The 11188-nt window shown below is 43.9% G+C and overlaps 1 protein-coding gene across 2 annotated transcripts in view; it reads right to left on the reverse strand.

Moving 5' to 3' along the window:
* The window catches only part of LOC131682567 (discoidin domain-containing receptor tyrosine kinase B), an 840338-nt gene extending 836511 nt beyond the window's left edge, over positions 1–3827 (reverse strand). For both annotated transcript variants that reach the window (XM_058964138.1, XM_058964139.1), the window contains exon 1: positions 2036–3827. The gene's annotated coding sequence lies outside the window, so the exon portion shown is untranslated. The remainder of the gene's footprint in view (positions 1–2035) is intronic.
* Positions 3828–11188: the final 7361 nt, after the last annotated feature.

Consider the following 11188-nt stretch of genomic DNA (forward strand, 5'->3'; position numbering starts at 1 on the left):
ACACATATTGGGCATCCTCATAAAAAAATCCAGTTAATTCGTTGATTAATTTTTGAGCTATCGCGTTCGCCATTAATTTTTGAGCTATCGCGGTTTCGAGAAAAACGCTATTAAAGGGTGTCCTATATCAAATTGCATCACGCAAAAAACGCTGTAGAAAATGACCCAATCTCTTGAAAATTGGTGTAGAAGTAGTTTATAATGTATTACTTACATTGTATTTTTATCGCAGTCAGTTTTTCGATAGATTGAAATCTGCGGGTGTTTTAGCAAATATGCGAGGGGAATGCATGGCTGCTTAAAACAAAAAAAGTTCCGCCTGGCCACAGAGATTGCGGGAGACTATTCTGGATGTTCAATACCAAAAATTAAGCGGTTAAAAAAGAAGTCGATTTTTTGCGCTACTACACCAGACACCCCCTTACATAGGTGAAACATCAATTAATCAACATTATTTTATCCTGTATCTATGCGTTTTCAAAATCATCACCGCCATTCAAAACACCACACAATAGTTTTCGTTTAATAGAAATTAGGTTATATATTTTACACTGGCAGAACAACTGAACTTCATTCATTTATTTATTGCTATTTCCAACATGTATCTGCCATAATGAGAACTGATCTGTCACTTTATTAAATTACCACAGTTGAAGCAATTTATTAATAGATTTATTAGATTTTTTGCTTGAGCATTTACCGTTTCGATAAAAATCGAAACTTCAGTGCATGCTGTGGAATTCGTTGATTATTGCTGTGATAAGTTCCTTCATGCCAGAGTTGATTTGTGTGGACGGTTTGAAGCATCATAAAACTACATTTGGGTAGTCGCGAAATAGCTATCGTGGAATATCCCGTTGCCTGTCCCGTTAAACACATGAAGATCGCCGTTACCGTGATAAACGAGCATTCCAATTTCAGTCGTAATTTGTAGTTTTAATTTCACAGAAATTAAGCAAAGCGAGTAATGGTGCTTAACCCAAGGCGTGAGCGCCAAGATATTGAGTTAAATGTGTATATCCCATCCATTTTACTCAACAACGGAATATCAAAGGAGTTCTAATTATTTTTCAGTTATCAAACTTCCACCGATTATACAATACAATATTACATATTCCTAATCATAATAAGTGGAATAGTACGTGAAGTTCCCATTCTCAATTTTGCAGTAGATTTGAATCCTGCGTCTCCCAATTATTAATATTAACAAAAATAGTAGTCGTATGTCTATCATATTCCCGGATCCCTTCATTTACTGGCTGTGTATGTGTATACTAAACTAGATTATTTGTTGCCTGTATAATTTGTTTAAAAATAAACTCCCGTTGTGGAATTTTGACCTGAGATTTTAAAACAATACGTCACAAAATAATTTAGCAGTAGGTGACTTGTAGCTATCTCACCCAGATCAATCCTGGTCTCGATTTCATGAATTTCATTGATTAACAAAATCCCAATAACGATAGGATGCTAACTGCAATTGATGTATTTGCGGATTCATTAAATAAAAAAATCCAAATTGACTCGTTCATTATGTGTGCTGACCAATCACTGACTATTGCCTTGAAGCCTGCAGACCCGCCGTTGATCATGCTACTCACTGCATGATCTAATACAGCAATCACCACAAGCCCAGCTTACCGAGCAAGCAAACCACTTAACATAACGTACACCGTGAATGAAATCGTCTCCACAAATTCACGCTGAGCTCACAGTCCGCGCTAAACCCGACAGGAGACCAAACATTCCTATCGACTACGACCGCAGCAAATCTTCGTCGGTGTTCAGTCACGGTCGGTGTAACGAGCGGCAATATCATTATTCGATAAATATTTGCCAATATCGTTCGCTGCCTAGTGTTTTTTTTTCTTCCTCGTAAAACACATTCTGCACGTTCATTTCAGGCCACCGGACTCGAACGAGGCAAATACGCATAGCGATTATAATCATCCGTTGCACGACGGCCATAGCTCTGGGCCAACTGTGCAATGTTTGCTAAACAATCACCGGGAATTTCTCTCCCAGCTAGACTCACCTTGTGTAATTTGATTTGTGTAACCGTGTGTTTCCTCCACTTTCCTCCTTTCTTCTTATTTTCGGTGGGACGGGCCTCGGAAAAACAAAAACTCAATCAATATCGTATCAGCTTCCTATTCGCTATCTCGAATCTTCACCACACTCAATCACTTCAACACTAGTAGCAATGGTCGAATTTCGAAAATGATATCACAAGTAGATAATCTTATCACTGAAGCATTTCTCCACAGCTCATCGAACAACTTTTCCACCAGCCCGAGTCGGTCAGCTTGATTGATTTGGACACCGAAACCCCACGCAACAGCTGCCCACCAGCACTTGAGTAATTCCAGAACAGCTCAGCGGTCCCGGGTTTGCTATCTCCACGGCAACACTTGAAAAATCCCAACCGTCACACACTTGAGCGAAATTCCGTTCCGGGCGAGTGGCCGAACGAAACAGACCAAACACCGAGGATTCTAATCCTAATCGCGTTTTGTGGTCACTGAATTCGTGGTCAACCGCAGCTTCCCGTGATCTGATAATAATTAAGCACACACACAGCCTTCACCCTCGGTCTTACAGGGACCGGAATCAATTTATCGTATCGGGCGCTAGGCTCCAGGTCACCACCGCAGCACTATGAGTCCAATTAATGAAATTCCTTACGTGCACTGTAGCTTACACCGGGATGATTTATTCATGCGCGCGTGGAATCCGGTCACAGTTAGGGGGCCTAAAACGCGACCCCGGGTGCACTTTGTGTGTCACCACTGATATAATTAATAAGATGGCACTATAATTGATATTACACGAGGCCACTTGTTCCCGTCCAAACCGGAACTATATCGCACTGAGGGCAGCAACAACATCGGCATCAATAACGGTAATACACATTAGCACACTTGAGACTGAAGTGGTTCTCTTGGTTCGGATAAATATATGGGTGTAATGTATATTGACATAAATTAGGCTCGAGACCTGCTGTCTGGCACTGAAGGTAGAACTGGCCTCTTCCTTGCTTGGCCGGCTGCTTCCACTATTTCGCTCAACCTCAATAACCTTTGGCGATGTTACACACTGAGTAAATATCCGATTGTCACGTCACTCAAAAATATTTCACCACCCACTCTTATCTACGCATATTCGAATAAAATTCACCACCAGATGTTTGAAACAATTCGTGCACGGTTTTCTCGTAAAGATCCCGATCACGTAAACGATTTACAACGAAACCACTTCAATGCAGAAGGCCGTGCAGTGCAAATATTCTTCTTCAGTCGTTAGTCCTTTCGTGTCGTGAGCCGTGCCCATAAACTGTTACACTTTTATCATTTTCTCGGTTGTTTTAATTTATGCAAATTAAAAAATAATAACAACGACGATACGACCCGACAAAAACCTACCCGGGCCGCCCCAAGGATGACTAGCCGTGGAGCTATGTATCGACCGTGTAAAATTTTTCCACCAAATATCACTGCCCCCTTCCCCGATGGGGTTATTAATTCATGAGCCCAAGGCTGTCGACTCCTGTTGCTGCGACTGCCTCTCAGCTCCTTCGGTACCGGTGGCGCAATGTGATTTACGAATGCTCTACCTGTATCCTGAACAACCGTGAGCTCCCGACCCACGCACACACTCCTTCTGGCTTCTCCAGGGCACCAAACTTGCAATCAATTACTACCACCTTTCAGCAGAGTGTACAGGTAAAACCGCGAAGGACCGCGCGCGACTTGTCCACGCCGTGATTACAGCTCAATTCCAGTGTTCCGCTGAACCAAACGAAACGAACGTCGAACATTGACTGAAGGGATCCGACCGAATCGCGCTGGAAGGTTCAACATACATTTGGCCAGCCGGGCACGGCTTCGGGCACGCGAGTTTACTTCGGCGGTGGATCGCATCGCAGCATAAACAGAGCACGCGCGCTAACTGCACTTTCTCTCCGCTCTCATTCGAGCCATTATGCCTCTCTCGCACTTACCAACTGATTGCTGAGAAACTGCAGCTATGTTGCGCCACATGCTAGGTCAAAACGTGACACAAAAGTAACCAAAACATGCTCTCGGAAGAGAGAAACCGCCTCCGGAGAACAGTGAAGAGTGCGCAACAATGTTGTTGTAAAGAAAAACATAAATAATTTACTGTGGCACACTGCCACCAGCACTAGACCGGCAAGCAGAAAAAAGGCGCAGCAGGAATGCCACCCTCACGCCGGACGGGGCGGCCGGATCGCTGCTCTCATTTCACGGTCATCTCTCGCTCACTGTTGTAAGATCGCTGCAGCACGAAGAGAACGGAATCGATTTGTTTTCATCCTGCGATGTGGCTTGCTGTGTGACGTGACGTGCGTCTCCATCAGCATAAACAAGGTGAAAGAAAAATATGTATGGTCGGCGGAGCAAGTTCATTCCAAGCGCCTGTTGCGCATTTCTGTTGCAGAGATATTTGATGATTGTAGAACCTGAGCAGATTAACAGCGGATGATGATACGCTACACAACTGACGAAAGCTTGCTTTGATGCGACATAGATAGCTAGGTAGGATGCACGGCTCACAGAAAGGAGGCTTGCTATTCCGCGAATTGACATTGCCATAGAAAACATATCCCACCGTAATTTTCTAATCATAGCAAAGGTTTTGGACATCCGCATAGCTTCCTTGTGATTTACCAGGTGCCGATCTTTCGTTAGCAGCAAACAATATATGAATTTCATGTAAATGTTTTCGCCGACGATTTCTATGACGCGCTCTCGTCAAATGTTTACACTCTAACGAGCTAGCCTAGTATATGTAAGCCGTGGGTAGGATGTATATGAGAGAACAGGTTGGTTGGAATTACATGTTTCTAATGCCGCTACAAATATCTTTTCAAAAACATGCCCCAGCACAATTTTTTGTTTTTGAAAGAAGAAGAGTATAAATATTTTTTATTGAAACAAAAATATTTTTATTGAAACAACTACAGTAGAAGTTTATTCCAATTTCTCTTTTGATAAACATAAATAACTGACGGGATAAATTTTCTGTCCGGCGAGATGACCCAACTCTGGCCTCAGCCTGTCATGGATATGACAATACAAAGGAAAAAATTCTGTCGGTAGTTCTCGGGGATGTTTCTGCAGTGTAATTTCAGACGGCGGGGTTGACCTATTTGTTTTAGAGAAACAATTCTTCCAGAACATTACCCAATCAATCAAAATTTCGTATAAAAGAGAGAGAGAGAGAGAGAGAGAGAGAGAGAGAGGGAGGGAGAGAGAGAGAGATATAGAGAGAGAGAGAGATAAATCGAGAGAGCTGCTTAAGCTGCTCGTTTATAATTTTCCGTACAGTGAAAGACCTAACAGCGGCTCAAATAGCTTCCAAGATCTATTAAAACTTAAGCTTAACTTTTCGGGTTTTTTCGAACTTTTGATTACTTTGGTAGTTTTCTTCTTACAAGATGGCAAACGGACCACGACACTTTGCGCATAAAGCATGAAAACCGGTCAAAGATGACCCTGCTCGATAATAATGCAAGGAATTAGGAACATAACATTTAGGTTTGAAGTTTTGAAAAACATTCTTTAATGGTTCCAAAGGCGCTCCATAAATTTAAGTTTTTCCTGCGTGCATTTTTCGATCTCTACTAAAACATTTTTTTGTGAAACGCACAGGAATCGCCAGTGCATTTTTGCCTATCTGATATTAAAAGATTATGCAATCACTGAAACTAGACTAAACTAGAACTAGAGAAATTCTTTCAAACTTAAAAAATGACAATGAGCCTCGAGTACATATCATGAAACTCGTAATTAACTTCAATGAAGTATTTACAGAAAAACTTACAAAACAAGGAATGTCTGACATTGAGATAGAGTCAACCCTAGTATGACCTCCCTGCTCACATAGATAACCTTGGGATCACCAGAGCCGATTACATGCAACAAGTGGAGATAGCGACCCGAAGTTGGAACCTAATAAAATGGAGATAGAAACCCATACATATGAAGCAGGCGCGGCGTATCCCTTCGTCAAAAGTAGTTTAACGAGGCCACCAACTCGACAAAGCAAACCAGTGTAACAACAGCATACCAGGAGAACCTACAGCGTCAACAACAGGAGCAGCCTCAACAGCAGCCGCAACCGCAGCTCCAACAGAAGCAGCAATAGCAAGAGGGCAGCACCTGGTAGAAAATACCAAGCCTGCCGATAGTAACAATAGCTAAAAAACTGGAGGACGAACTGAACAACTTTGACGAAGAAAATAGAGTAACGTGCGCAAGGACATCAAGACACTTGTCCTGAAGATACAAGGAACGCTCGGATTGGCCGTCAAGGAATGGAGAACTTTATAGCAGAAAGCGGAGGTAACCGAAACGGAGTTGTTGATGGCCAAAAGTCTATATAAATAAGGAAAGCAGTTGCACCACCGAAAGTGAGTGGACTTATGATACGGAAGACAAACCCCAGGGAACGGAAACCGTGTCCCTTTCTACACCGAAGAGGCCAAGAACTTCACTAGGTGATGCGAGACCAGGAGGTTGCAAGAAACACAAGGAGGCTCCCGGCATAGTCATCGGCAGCACACAACACAAGGCGAACAGTAATGATAGGTCCGAAAAGCGAAAGTTCTTCAAGGGATGAAACAAAGAAGAAGCACTCATAGTCAAATCTAACGATGATTCGTACGGGAAGATACTACGCGCAATGCGGATAAATTCGGTATCACTTCGATTGGGCTTCCAGTCGAAGTAACAAACAAAGCACTAAAAACCGGGAAGACCATAGCGTCCACGGAGTGTCTCTCAGCCACCGGAAGTGTGGCTCATGTGTCAAAAGTTTGACCACCTAGCGAGAAATTGCAGTGGACCTGACAGGAGCAAATTATGTAGAAGGTTCGGGGAAGAAGGCCACTAGGCAAAAGACTGCCAACAGGCTCCATCTGTAGCGGAGTCTTAATGCGAAGTAACTATCATTTCATTTCATCATACGGGATCCCGCCCAGCGATGAGAACTGGATATCAGATAACGTAAAATCAGCGACGATTTCAGCTACGGAAAGATATCCATTTCAGGAATCGCGGTTTATCAGGCAGATGAAGGCTTTGTAATCGCCAAACCAATAGAGTCTTCTTCTGCAGCTGCTACGCATCTACGCGGTGAACGATCGATCGATTCGCAGAAATGCTCGATAAGCTGACAGAAGAGCTTAGCAATTTCAACGCTTTGGCAACTCAAGCGAGAGTAGTCTACTTTAGGCCTAGGTAGACTTTCTTAATGAAATGCTATTTTCACATCATGAACCGACGGCCTGGCTGCACACGCCAAACAGGACTAATTTTGACTACGAATAAGAAGCTCAGGTAACCAACGAGGAGCTAATAGTGGTGGTAAATACCTTAAGAACCAAGAAGGCCCCTGGATCAGAGGGTATCCCCAACATGACTCTGAAAACAGCAATTTTCACAAACCCGGATATGTTTAGGACCGCGTTGCAAAATCGAATCGACGATGATAGCTTCCCCGACATCTGGAAGCGACAAAAACTAGTGTTGTTGCCGACACCAGATAAGTTCCCTGGAGATCCTCCAGCATACAAGCCGACATGCCTGTTGGATATACTCGGTAAGGTGCTTGAAAGAATATTTCTTAACAGCCTTACAATATACACGTAGGGAGAGAATGACCTATCCAATATGCAGTTCGGTTTCAGGAAAAGTAGTTCCACTGTTGAATGCCATACCAACGGTCGTGGAAACTATAGAGGCTGCGCAGACGCAAAGAGAACAGGGAACCATTAGTGCGGAGTGGTTACGCTGGACATAACAACTCCTTCAACAGCGCTAGTTGGGCTGCAATCGCCAATTCGCTGCACAGAGTGAGAGAGGATTCTGATGAGCTACTTTCAGAATCGGCAACTGATTTCCGAAACTGATGACGGATAAATGTATAACAGTAACAGCGGCTGCTCTACAGGGTTTTATACTCGATCAAACTCTTTGGAATGCTATGTACGAAGGAGTGCTGAGTGAAGTTGAGCCTCTCTAGGGGCATGAAGATTATTAGTTTTGCGGACGACGTGTTGCTCCTAATGATCGGCGAATCACTAGAGCAAGTATAAGTACTTGCAACGCAGGCGTAGGTGCTGTGGAAGACTGGATGTGCGAGAAGATGCTGGCGTTAGCTCACCACAAAACCGAGATGTTTTTGATAAACAACCGATAGGAAGTTCAGCATGCAAGAATTTCGGTCGGAGAATATATTATCAACTCAATGCGGGAAGTTAGACAACTGGGAATGATTTTTTTTATTATAGAGGTTTTAACCTTAGGGTCATTTGCCTCTTTTCGGGTTAGAGAAATCTCTTATTGGAAAAATCTCCAACCCAATGTGCGGGCATGGAAATCGAACCCAGGTGAGCTGCGTACAAAGCAATCGATTTACCAACTATGCTGTGCCCGTCCCCAACTGGGACACTGATGAGAGACGGTCGGCTAAGCTTTAACCCTCCGGCACTCGCGCCGTTGTATTTTGTGCAACACATTCCGAAAATCTAGCGAAATCTTCTATCAGCACCAGCGGCTGCTCATTCGTGGAGCCATTCGCGCGAATGCCGGAGGGTTAATAACCACATCGACCACAAGTGTGGGAAGGCCGTAAAAGTGATCTCGGCACTATCTCGGATCATGTCCAACAATTCGGCGATCAGCAGCAGTAAAAAGAGGCAACTGGCGAGTGTCACTACATCGGTGCTCAGATACGCAGGGCCTGCGTCGCCCAACAGACAGCAGACGAAGAGGAATACATCTTTACTGAACAGTACGTTCAAGCTGTGGTCATACGGGTGTCTAGCGCGTATCGAACTATCTCGTCAGAGGCAGCCTACGTGATAGCTAGAACGATTACCATAAACCTTCTACTCGAAGAAGGTAGCGAGTGTTATAAAGATCGAGTTACAAGAAGAGTCGGTAAATGAGTCCGAACTGATACCTTAAGCAACTGGCAACATCAGTGGGATAACACTGTAAACGGTAGATGGATCCATCGACTCATTCCATGCCTGTGGGAGTTGGTGAACAGAGCGCACGGTAAAGTGAACTTTCACATGACATAGTTCTTGTCTGGTCATGGCTGTTTCAAGAAGTATCTGAGTAGACTCAACAACACGAGATCCATTCTGCATCGCGCGCGGTGATACAGAGGAATCGTCTGAGAACGTGGTCTTCGAATGCCCGCGATTCGAGCACAAGCAAAACGAAAGTAGAACCAGTATCAGTGAGAAGGGGGCAAAGAAAAATGGGACGCGGTCAACAGAACAGTCGTTAAGATTATGTCAGCGTTTAAAAGAAGATTGAGTGAGGAGCAACGAACCAGTACATGGTTTCGGATCGTCGAGGCACCGATGAGCCGGAAGTTACACTCCAACTGGGATCACCCTACCGAGCTTAGCACTCGACAAGTCAGACTGAAAAAAGATAAAGTAGACCAATGCAGTAGGCGCGACTGGAGTAGGCTGGATCCACCGGCTGCGACTAGATTGAGTACACGCATTGTCGACGATAGGTCATCGGGACACCTGAGAACCGGAAGTCTTTCTTCCCTCGGAATCGCATGACTTACCTCGACACCTAACCGACCAGCATGGAGATAATGGTTTCGAGAGAACCGAACGCCATACTCCACCCGAAATCGCTGGATAGACCTCGGAATTCTGCCGGACTACATCGAAGCAAGAATAACGCGACCATCAACGGTTGCGGGAGACATTCTTTCGTCGGGGAACTCTCGCCGAGGTAAGCTAGCTCCATCGTCGGAGACTTTGCCGAGTAGCACAGAATGCGACAAATCACCAGTATAGGGTCGTCGGGGCACCAGTGAACCGGAAGCCACCCTCCAAGCGGAATCGCTGGATCGGGCAAAGCATCCCACTGGTCAACGCAGAGAGGAACGCGTGTAGTATATCATGCTGTGCAGGACTGATAAGACGGTTATGAGACAAGCGAACTTGCATAACCAGCTAGACCTGGAATCTAACGAAGTGCATGAGTACAGCCTCCCCCGAAGTAATCATTTCAAATGGAATCCGGGGGATCTGGCAAATGTCGGACTCCTTGGAGATACAGAGGTTCAGAGATCCTCACTCTGGCACACGATGGACGGATTCGGTAGTACGGTCTAACTACTAAACGTGTGCTGGGTCGACGTAAAAACCTTACCACCTACTAAAAATAATTGCAAAAAATTCATGCACACCCAGACATTTGCCGTACTTGATGAAATGAATTGAATAACATGATACTCGGCCTTCCAGGCCTCGGTTCAATAGTTTCAGATCAATTGCTATAGCTTTCTATTGAGAAAGGCAAAAACTAGCGTGGATTCGTGAAAAAGACATGTCTTAGGTTCATTAAAAGAATAAAAAAATAAAAAATAAATAAATAAATGAATAAATGAATAAACAAATAATAAATTAATTAAATAATTAAAAGTAAGTATCTGCAGCTCTCGGAGTACTTCAAGGTTGTTACATTTCATCATAAACATTATTTGTTTCGTCATAAATTCTATTAATTTCGGGTAACGCAAAACAGATTTTTGGAACAGCGCATGTGATTAGTTATTTAACATAGCTAATAATTTTTAAATAACTTTAAGTTGAGTACACTACAATACGAAGCCGTAGCATTGAATAAATGGCACTATCTATTGTTGCCAGCGATTGCTTCAGAAGTTCCCATTTTGCACGTAGGTTTAACCCACACAAAAAGAGTTTGTGTGATAACTTTTCCCCTGCAAGTAGCAATAAAAATAACACTAGTTCAAAAACTCATCCATTTAACGGCACATTTTTTCCACCTTTCCGCAGGTACTGCTCGCCGGCCGACAGGGGAAAAGTTTCCGCTTACACGAAACACAATAATTTTTATCGCCACCACCAGCACCACCACCACCACCGAAAAAAGCGGAACGGGTTATGACCGCCAGCAAAAAAATTCATCCCTTCCAGAAGAATAAAGGCCCCGAAAAAAAAATTCCGGAACCCGTAGCTATCCGGCCAGTGAAAGCCGAACGTCACACAAAATCAGTGAAGCAAAAAGAGACTTTCCGTCGCTTTTCCGCCACCGCCGCAGAGTCAACGTGCAGGATAAACATGGACCACAAGTGGAATGTACTAGAGCGCACCTCAACC

Source organism: Topomyia yanbarensis, chromosome 2 (assembly GCF_030247195.1).
Source record: "Topomyia yanbarensis strain Yona2022 chromosome 2, ASM3024719v1, whole genome shotgun sequence".
NCBI lineage: Eukaryota > Metazoa > Arthropoda > Insecta > Diptera > Culicidae > Topomyia > Topomyia yanbarensis.